At 34.6% G+C, this 10,000-nt stretch overlaps 1 protein-coding gene across 5 annotated transcripts in view; it reads left to right on the plus strand.

Annotated features, from left to right (window-relative positions):
- LOC124423110 (poly(rC)-binding protein 3) overlaps positions 1 to 10,000 on the plus strand; it is a 163,398-nt gene that overhangs the window by 96,203 nt on the left and 57,195 nt on the right. Inside the window, exon 1 of one of the 5 annotated variants that reach the window (XM_046960511.1) lies at positions 4,554 to 4,797. The exons of 1 other annotated variant lie outside the window; for it this stretch is intronic. The gene's annotated coding sequence lies outside the window, so the exon portion shown is untranslated. Of the gene's footprint in view, positions 1 to 4,553; positions 4,798 to 5,616; positions 5,753 to 10,000 lie in introns of those variants that run through there. 3 more of the 5 variants (XM_046960514.1, XM_046960515.1, XM_046960513.1) reach the window with 3 other exon arrangements.

Below are 10,000 nucleotides of genomic sequence, written 5' to 3' on the forward strand. Positions count from 1 at the left end.
TTTTAAAAATCGATTCTATCGATAGGATTAATGTCAATACTTTTTCATTATGTTCGTGAGTAGCTTGTTGAACCAAAAAAAAAAAAAAAGAAAGAAGAAAAAAATAAAACAAAAGAAATACCAAGAAAGACAAAAGCAATAAGAAAGTAATAGTATGAATGATCTAGAATTTGTTTGTATTTATTTATTCATTTATTTATCATTCATTTATTTACTTATTGAAACATTCTCGAAAGAGACAAATCACTTGAACGATCAGAGATAGAATGGACAAAGGGAGATAGTGTGATAAAGCGTAAAGGAGGATCGAAAGTCTCTTTTGCTACCAACGTAAACAACGTTATCTCTTTTCGTTAACAATGATCAACGATCGGGAAAGAAAGTTCGTAACGAGCTTGTTTCTCTCTCTCTCTCTCTCTCTCTCTCTCTCTCTTTCTCTCTCTCTCGCAATAAAGTAGAAATAACGACGTTAGTTTCTCGAATAGGCCTGGCCGACTCTCGGCGTTCGCCGACCGATCGCCGACGAACTGAATTTCCAATAATTGCTTTCTCCGCCCGTCTAAAATGATAATTAAATTCCTTGCTTGCTGCTATTACCCGCTTGCAAACCATCGTCCTCTCGTAATGGCTCTTTCGCAAGTACGACATATTATAAGGGATGGGAGGAGAATCTCTCGTGGGGTGGATGGGAGGGGAGATCAGGCTTGGGAGCTGGGGGTTGACTAGTCGTTTAAGAACCTGTTTGTTCGAAAGTTAAGAGAACGATAAACGGAGAAACGAAAAAAAAGATATCAAATCGAAGATAAGAATTAATTAAAAAATATATTAATAGAATATATATATATATAGGGATTAATAGAATTTAGAAATATTTATTTGCGCCAATGTTGATTCGGAAGATATTAAGACGTAAATTAATTACACGAATATACGAGATATAAATAAGACTTCGTTTTTTTCTTTTTCTTTTTTTTTTTTTTGATTTCAAAATATTTCTTCGAAATAAAACGAAATATCTAAAAATAATATTACGCGTAAATGTCATGGTCGCTATTTATTTCATAGTTAAGAGAAAGAAAAATGAAAAGAGAAAGACGAAGAGAGAAAGAAAGAGAGAGAGAGAAATTAATAGACATATATAGGGATATTTATTCGTGTCATACTGATACACGATAGAACGTAAAAACATACAAAAAAAAAATAACTAAAACTTACTTTTGTTCAAAAATTTCCACGAGAGAAATATCTAGAAATGGGATCGCTTACAAGTCATCCTCGTATTTGTTTGAAAGTTAAGAGAAAAAGAGATAGATTAATGAACGTATATAGGGATATTTATTCGCGTCATGTTTAATAAACGATACAACATAGAAATAGTACGATAAATAAATAGGACTTTCTTTTCTCGTTTGAAAAATTTCTCGAGGGGGAGATAAAAAAGGATATCCTATTTAAAAAAAAAAAAAAATCGATATCGTGGAAGTCACACTGTGTACTGAAAAAAAAAAGAAGAAGAAAAAAGAACCAGAAAAAAGAAAAGCTCTTGAAAAATAAAACATAAATAAATAAAGAAGGAAGAAAGGAAAAAAGAATCAACAAGGACGCTCGCATTTGAATGAAAAAAAAAAACAAAAAAAAAAAATGAAAAAAAAATAGAAGGAAGAAAAAGAAAAAGAAGAAAAAAAGAAAGGAAAACAATTACAACATACGTACTTACGTTCATTTCTTTTTTTATCAATGATATAAATATTATCGATTCATTTTATGTTATCGTTTTTTTTTTCCTTTTTTTGAAATTAATGAAGTGCGCGTGCGGACTAATTAATATTATTAGAAAGAAATGAAGAAAAAAAAAAAAAACAAAAAAAAGAAAGAAAAAAGAGGGAAACAAAAAAGAAAGAACAAGTGAAAAAAAACAAGATATACAAGTGCACCCGCATAAAACGTGCTTAACTCCATATATTTATATATACACATACACACACACATTTTTATAGATATTATATATATATATATAAAAGAACGAAAAAAGAAGAAAACAAAACAAAACAAATAAAGAAGAAGCGAAAGCGAAACTTTCCATACGATGTGTATACCTTCTAAAGGTGACACGCAAAGTCGAAAGCGCAGGTTTAACGAGCCTAGTGCCTCGTACTTTTATGTACATATACATATAGAATACGTATTACTTCCATGGTCATTACTCTATTACGGATGAATTGTCCTTAGACGAGGGGGACGTTCGTTGGATTTCGTAGGCGAGTAACTTCGGGACAGAAAGAAAGAAAGAAAGAAAGAAAAAGAGAGAAAACGAAAGATAGAGAGAAAAAGAGAGAGAGAGAGAGAGAGAGAGAGAGAGAGAGAGAGAGAGAGAATGAGGCTGTAATATAGGGACATACAGTAGATAGAGGAGGAGAATTTTTCATACGAATGACTGCTTCTTCTTGAACGAGAAAAAAAGAGAGAGAGAGAGAGAGAGAGGCTGTTACGACACTACTATCGGTTATCGACTATCGGCCATCGGTTTATCGATCTCTTTCAACGCTCGTTTTACGTACACGCTCACTTACGTTCTCTTTTTCTCAAAGAAGAGAGAGAGAGAGAGAGAGAGAGAGAGACAGACAGACGGAGAGAGAGAAGAGAAGAGAGGGAGGGAAAGGGTGTTAGGCATGCAGTTTTCACTCGGTTAAAAAAACGAAACGAGAGGAGGAAGAAGGAAAAGAAAAGAAATTTTCTCTCTCTCTCTCTCTCTCTCTCTCTTTTTGACATTCATTCAATTAATACGATTCGTTAGATCAAACCGTAAACCGCGATAATCCGTCCGATCAATGCCAGCTCATAGTAAGAGCAACTAAGCAACTAAGCGCATAAGTTATATGAATGCATGTAAGTACTTACACAAATAAAATAACCACTTACGATTTAATAGACATACATCACGCGTTTGAATACGTAAATACGTAGAGACATGTATTATTCAATGATATAATTATCATTTTTTTTTCTTCTCTTCTGCTTTTTTTTCCTTTTTTTTTTTTTTACTCTTTTTTTTTCTCTAACGCCGTTCGTCAAGCGCACATTATCATTTTTTCTTTTGTTTCTTCTTTTTTTTTTTCTCTTTTTTTGCTTCTTTTCCTTTTTTCCTTTTTCTTTCCTCGTTTAAATAAGACAAAGGATGTTTACGTAAGTATACTTACATATTTACTTACTTACTTACTTACTTACTTACTTACTTACTTACTTAGTAAACGGGGGGAAAAAGTTATGGGATTTTTCTTTTTTGTTTTTTTTTTTTTACCTTCCACACCGTGACGGGAACCGATCGCGTCCTTCATAAGGCGCGGTCGCGGCTTCTCGTAGTAAGAAAGTTGAATCGCCGGTGAGAGAACAAGTTTGGAAACGCGCTAATCGAGTTTCCGATGAACGTCAGTTGCTACCGACGTTCTGTTCTATCGGTCGCGGGGGTTGAGCTGAGAGGGCGACCAGAGGAAGCCCGTCTACCTCTGTTCTACCCTTCTCTGCTCTACCCTATCTTTTTCTGCCCTGTTCTACCGCCCTGTTCTGCGCCCTGCCGTTTGACGAAGTCGCCGAAACAATTAGTCGATTGTTTCTCGTCATCCAATCACCGTGGTCTTCTGCGTGGTCTTTCACGTTTTCTCATGTATTAATTAATTAATCAATTTATTTTTATTTTATTTTTCTCGGTTTTTGCTTCTTCATTCTTACCGTCGAGTTTACGTCTATGGGAATATAAGATGATTAAATTAAAAGATAAAAGGAGAAAGTAAAAAAGGAATGAAAGAAAGAAAGGAGATTTATTTAATCCTCGTCAGAGAGAAATATCAATGTACTTGTATTGTTATTTAGAGAAATCTTCTCTTTTTTCTTTTCTTTTTTCTTTTTTTCTTTTCTTCTTTTTATTTCTTAACTCTCTTATTTAACGTCCTATTACTTTCGTTTATATATTTATGTTTAATTATACATGATTTATTATAAATGATAGATAATATACTTAATTTCTTTTTTTTTTTTTTTTTTTTTTTTTTTGAAAGATGATGAAAAAAAAGATATTGTTTCGTAGAGGATTATTTAAAATACAGAAAGAAAAACAAGGGAGAAAGAGAGAGAGAGAGAGAGAGAGAGAGAGAGAGAGAGAGAGAGAGAGAGAGATAGGTAAAAAGAAAAGAAAAAAGATAAAGAGGAAAGAGAAAAGAAAAGAAAGAAAAAGAGAAAAGAGATCATGAAAAAAATGTCTACGAGTAAAAAAAGGATATTGAGTCGATTGGTACGTGTCGCGACGATCGCAACTCGAAGACTCTTCTTTGAACGCGAGAGAAGCGTAGATGGATATAAAGAATAGAAGTGAAGTGAAGAGAAGAGAAGCGTTCGCGATCGATTCAAAGTGTGCGCGAAATTGGTCGGTAGTGGTAGATTTAACGCATGCGCGAGAAACGAACGAATGAGATAACTCGTAGGTCATAGTACTTAATGTCTGCCGATAGGCGGCAGTTCCAACGTCGAGCGAGGGCGCAGAGTCGGCGCGCGCAGCGCCGTTCATCGATAGAACGAGACGAGGATTGGTCGAGAGCGCGTAGGAAGAGGACGAGGCAAGCAGAGCCGTTCGCGTACCGTCCAAGTGATGCGGTTTTCTCCAGTGTCGCGTAGAGTGTAGTGTGTCTCTCTCGCCTTCCTCTTTACCCCCCTCCGTATTTCTTTGGCGCGTCGAGAGTGTTCAGTGTGCGTCGATGTGGAGGTGGTCCGGGCTTCTTCTTACCGATGACTAAGGAGTGCATTTAGGTAATTAACAAAAAAAGAATCGAACAAAGGGGGAGAAAAAAAAAAGAAAAAAAAAATCAAAAAAAAAAAAAGAAAAAAAAGTAATATAGATCACAATGAAAAGATTAGAACGATTTAACCAATATTAAATATCGAAAGAGAATCTCGAGAATAACGCGACCGCGCCCCAACGAGAAATAGAGAGAAAGGGTCTCTTTTCCGTTTCGATTCACGTTGAGAGGAGTGAGAGACGCCGTCTCGTTGTCTCCTTGCTATTTCCAACATTTCTTTTTCTCTCTCTCTCTCTCGCTCTCTCTCTCTCTCTCTCTTTCTCTCATACACTCGTTCGCTTAATTTTTCTATAGCACGCGTTCGCTGTATCTTACTCTCGTTCTCTCTCTTTCTCTCTCTCTCACTCTTTCACACACTTTATATATCAAAGTACCTCTCCACGAGGAGAAGGAAGAAGAGAGAGAAATGTTCGGTGCTGCTGCGCCACCATAGCTCGCCACGCCGCGCCGGCGTTATCCTCGTCACCGTTCCTACATCGTCGTGTCGTCGTCGTCGTCGTCGTCGTTATCGTTATCGTTATCGTTATCGTTGTTCTCGTCGTTCTCGTTGTCTTTATCGTCGTTGTTGTGAACGAAAAGTAATCGTTCAGCGAAACATTACTTTACCATCATCATCATCGTCGTCGTCGTCGTCATCGTCATCATCATCATCATCATCATCATCATCATCATCATCATCACTACTACCACCACCACCATCACTACTTCCTCTTCCATCTTCTCGTTATTGTCGTTGTCACCGTTATCGTCGTCGTCGTCGTTGTTGTCGTTGTCGTCGTCGTCGTCGTCGTCGTCGTCGTCGTTGTCGTCGTCGTCGTCGTCGTTGTCGTTGTCGTTGTCGTCAGTCGTTGTTCAAACGAAATTTCGAGAAAAAGTACGTGGCACTGGATTACCGACGGAACACCGTAAGTGCTAATAACCGCGTGGAGATTTGTGTGAATTTGTTCAAAGTTGATATGAAAAGAAAAAGAGAGAGAGTGTGTGTGTGTGTGAGAGAGAGAAAGAGAGAGAGGCTTTGATCGTGAGTGTTCGAAAAATATATATACAATTTTTCTCTCATTTTCTTTTCTGTGTATAATCATTCCACAATACAAGAATGAGTGTTACTAAGAGAGAGAGAGAGATAGATAATCTCGTGTTAGTAACAAATATTTTTTCTCCTCTCTCTCTCTCTCTCTCTCTCTCTCTCTCTCTCTCTCTCTATTTCTCTCACTCTTTCTTGACCGATTTAACAGATACAAATATTTATAATATGTAACGTTCGAATTTCGAGGAGAAAAGAGAGAAGACCCTTCCTTCCTTCCATATTATAATCTCCCATCTCTGTCTGTTTCGCGCGCGTTCGCCCGCGTCCGTGTCTCGCGTTCACGTTCGCGTCGGCAACGATACATTCCTACTAGCCGGAAAATCGTGAATAATAATAATAATAATAATTATTATTATTATTATTATTATTATTAATGAGTGGTCATGTTCGACTAAATATACGTATATATTTATGTATAAACAGAGAAAGAGAGAGAGAGAGAGAGAAAGAGAAAGTGATAAATTAACGAACAATGATACCGATAATAACAAGTTTGACATTTCTTTTTTCACAGTACACGGAAATTCTAGTTTCACGAGAATAGGTAGTCGTCGCGTCGCGTCGCGTAGCGTCGCGTAGCTTAGCGTTGTATCGTGAACACGCGTGAGAATCTCTGTTCCGCTCTTCGTATATGTGTCCTCTGTTTCTATGTATGTGTATGTGTGTGCGTCGGTACGCGTGTGTATCCCTCTCTCTCTCTCTCTGTCTCTCGCTCGCTGGCTCGTTCTTTCTCCCCTTCCTCTGAGTGTGTGTGTGAACGTTTTGCAAATGCAGCGAAATAAGTGCGTATATCGCGTCGTGTGGGTTCTATGTATATGTTACGTGTGTATGTGTGTGCGAAAGAGAAAAAGAGAGAGAGAGAGAAGATAGAAGGAAAAATAGTAAAGAAAATAGGAAACCCGCGCAGGCCGGCGGCGAGTCGAACGATCGGTACCTTTCCACCCGTTCCGGTTAGTATCGGATAGAAAGAGATAGACGTATTCTTTACACACGCACATACAGAAAGAGAGAGAGAGAGAGAGAGAGAGAGGACCGAACGAGCGAGTGAGAGCGATGATTCGGCAAACGAACGAACGAACGAAATGTGTGCGACGAAGACAGCGATATTCTATAGGAAAACAGAGAGAGAGAGAGAGAAAGAAGGATAGAGAAACGAAAGACGAAAGGATACGAAGAGCGACGGATACTCTCGATCGGTTTTTCAACGCGACTGTACCGCTTCGCTACTGGTCGTCGACTTGGCACCGTGATACGACCAACACACATATCTCGCGCGGCAAACGTATATTTTCTCCTACGCGCGTCGAAACGCGGTATCGCGCGCGCGCAGCGCCTCTCCCTCTCTCCTATTCCATTCTCCCTCTCCTCGGCCCCCCTCATCCACCCCTCTCCTCTCGTTTATATATTATACTCGTCGCTCCGCGTGTTACAGTCCTCGCGAAAAGTAGCCGATTCTTCTTTTTCTTTTTTATTTTTTTTTCTTTTTTCTTTTCTTTCTTTTTTTTTTTTTTTATTTTCCCTTTTTTCGTTTTTATTTATTTCTTGTTTTATTTTTTATTCTATCTTTCTTTCTTTTTATTTTTCTTTTTTTTTTTCTTTACCGCCCTTTTAAAAATTCGAAGAGGAATTTTTTTTCTTCTCTTCTTCTTTATCACCTTTTTAAAAATTCGTAAAGAACTTTTTTTTTTCTTTTTTCTTTTTCTCTCTTTTCCCCTTTTCTGTTCTTTTCATTCTTTTTTCTTTTTTTCTTTTTTTTTTTTTTTTTTTTTTTTTAATTCGTTTTTTGTTTCTCTCGTTTCTTTGGAACTCGCCCGAAAATATTTTTCCATGAAAAGAATCGATGGTCGTTGATCGAAAATAAGAAGAGATGAAAAAGACTAGTGCTATAGATTTAAAATATTTTTTCTTTTTGATTTTTTTTTTTTTTTTTTTTTTTTTTTGAATTGTCTTTTAAAGCGCCCGCGTTTAACAGACGTCGAGCTGTCTAACTCGTTGACTCTCTTCGATCGAAACTATTCGTTCCTATATCTGTCTGGCTCTTTCTCACTTTTTTTTTTTATCTTCGTCTTCTCTCTTTTCTACATACATATTGTATATACATATGTATTCAATACACACGAATGTTGAGGCTTTAATTTCAATTTTTCATTTTTGAATTTTTTTTTTTTTTTCTTCCTTTTTTTCATACCACTTTTTCTAGAATTTCTTTTTTCTTTCATGTATTCAATATACACAGGAATATTGAAGCTTTCGTATTAATTTTTCATTTCGGAAGTCTTTTTCTTTTCTTCTCTCCTTCAAAAATTTTTAAAACTTTGTCCTAACTTCGATCGAATTCAATCTTTTATTTTCACAAGGAATGCTCGATAAAATGATAATTTCATTAAAAGTGATATAGGCCAAAAAGTTTTGGGGTATTTAAAAGAATAAGAAAAGAAAAAAAAACAGATACGGTCGTCGTTTGTCACTATGTTCATTCAATAATATATTCCTACGAGGATATGTGTATTTCCTGTGTTTGATAATCGAATTTGATCGACTATGAGACAAGGTACGATCATTAACAAGGAAGAGTGTAATTTAGTTTGAAAGCTTGTATTCTTACGTTTGACGAATGAAGGAACTCACGAGCTCAAAGTGATCGATCGATCGTAAAAAATTAATTATTGCGCGACATAAAAACAATCTCCTCGTGTGTGTCATCTATTCTTTGTTTATATTTTATTACATATATATATATATATATGTTACTTTATTGGAGTATATTTTATATCTTCGTGATAATTCTTTCAACCATGATAACTTGTGTTATCCTTTTTTTTCTATTTTTTTTTTCTTTTTTTCTTTTCTTTTTTTTTTTTTTTAAAGGAGACAGGTGATCTATAGAACGAATGTGGCATATATATTTCTGTATAATATGTAATATCGACAATTGTTATCGTAAAGAATTATATATATATATTTACAGGCTAGTAAATTTTAATTATAGAAAAAATGAAATGAAATGAAATGAAATAAAATAAAATTGACAATTTATTGTCAAATATCAAAGAGAATACGTATATTAAACTGTGAAAGAAAATTTCATTATCGTAAAAAATAAACAAAAAAAATCTACGAGATAGTGAATTTCAATGGCAACAAAAATATATGTAAGTGTATATATATATATATATATATATATATATATATATATATATATAAAGTAGAATTGAAAAATTGCAATTAATTATATATCAACTAAAAGTTGCATATAGAACTACGAAAGATTTGCACGTTGAATTTGTATTCGCATTTCGTGACAAAAAAAAATTGACGTAACAATTTGATAAAGGGGGGGGGGAAAGAAAATTCTTATCAAATAATAATCGGCTACGCCTGTCCAAGAGGGAATATTTACGATAATGATACGTTTATCGTTATAATTATGACGACAAAAGATTAATCAATTTGTCATCGATAGATGCATAAGAGTTTTCTCGATCAAAAATACGAAATTCAAAAAGATAGAAACTAAATCATTCGATTCCAACTTATTCTTCTCGTAATATTTATTTATTTACTTATTTTTTTCCCCTATAATTTTTTTTTTTTTTCTTTTTTCTATCTACAATTTTTTTCGGTATTAGACTGAGATCCGTTTTCGATCTATGCAGGAAAAAATTCAGAGGAAAAAAAGACATATATTATTTATTTCTTTCATATTGATAGAAATGTTAATAATTTCATTTGGTGACAAATTAATATTTATATAAAGCATAATGACAGATTGCAGAAATTAATATTTTATATATAAATTATAAATTTTGTAAATTGTTAAAGAATTGAAAGAAAAAACATTCTTATATATTCAATTGTTCCACGTTATTTTCATGTCTCATTTTATTTGCGAAGATATTATTATAATTCATAATGTTATATCTATTAAGATTCTTCAAAAGAGAAATAAAAAAGAAATAGAAAAATAAAGTTTTCCGAGAAAATCTAAGAAGAAGAAGAAAAAAAAAAAAAGAAAATTACATTGCCAATCAACAATGATCTCCTCCACTCTGTTATTATACTTAAT

This window comes from Vespa crabro, chromosome 3, assembly GCF_910589235.1.
Source record: "Vespa crabro chromosome 3, iyVesCrab1.2, whole genome shotgun sequence".
NCBI classification, from domain to species: Eukaryota; Metazoa; Arthropoda; class Insecta; order Hymenoptera; family Vespidae; genus Vespa; species Vespa crabro.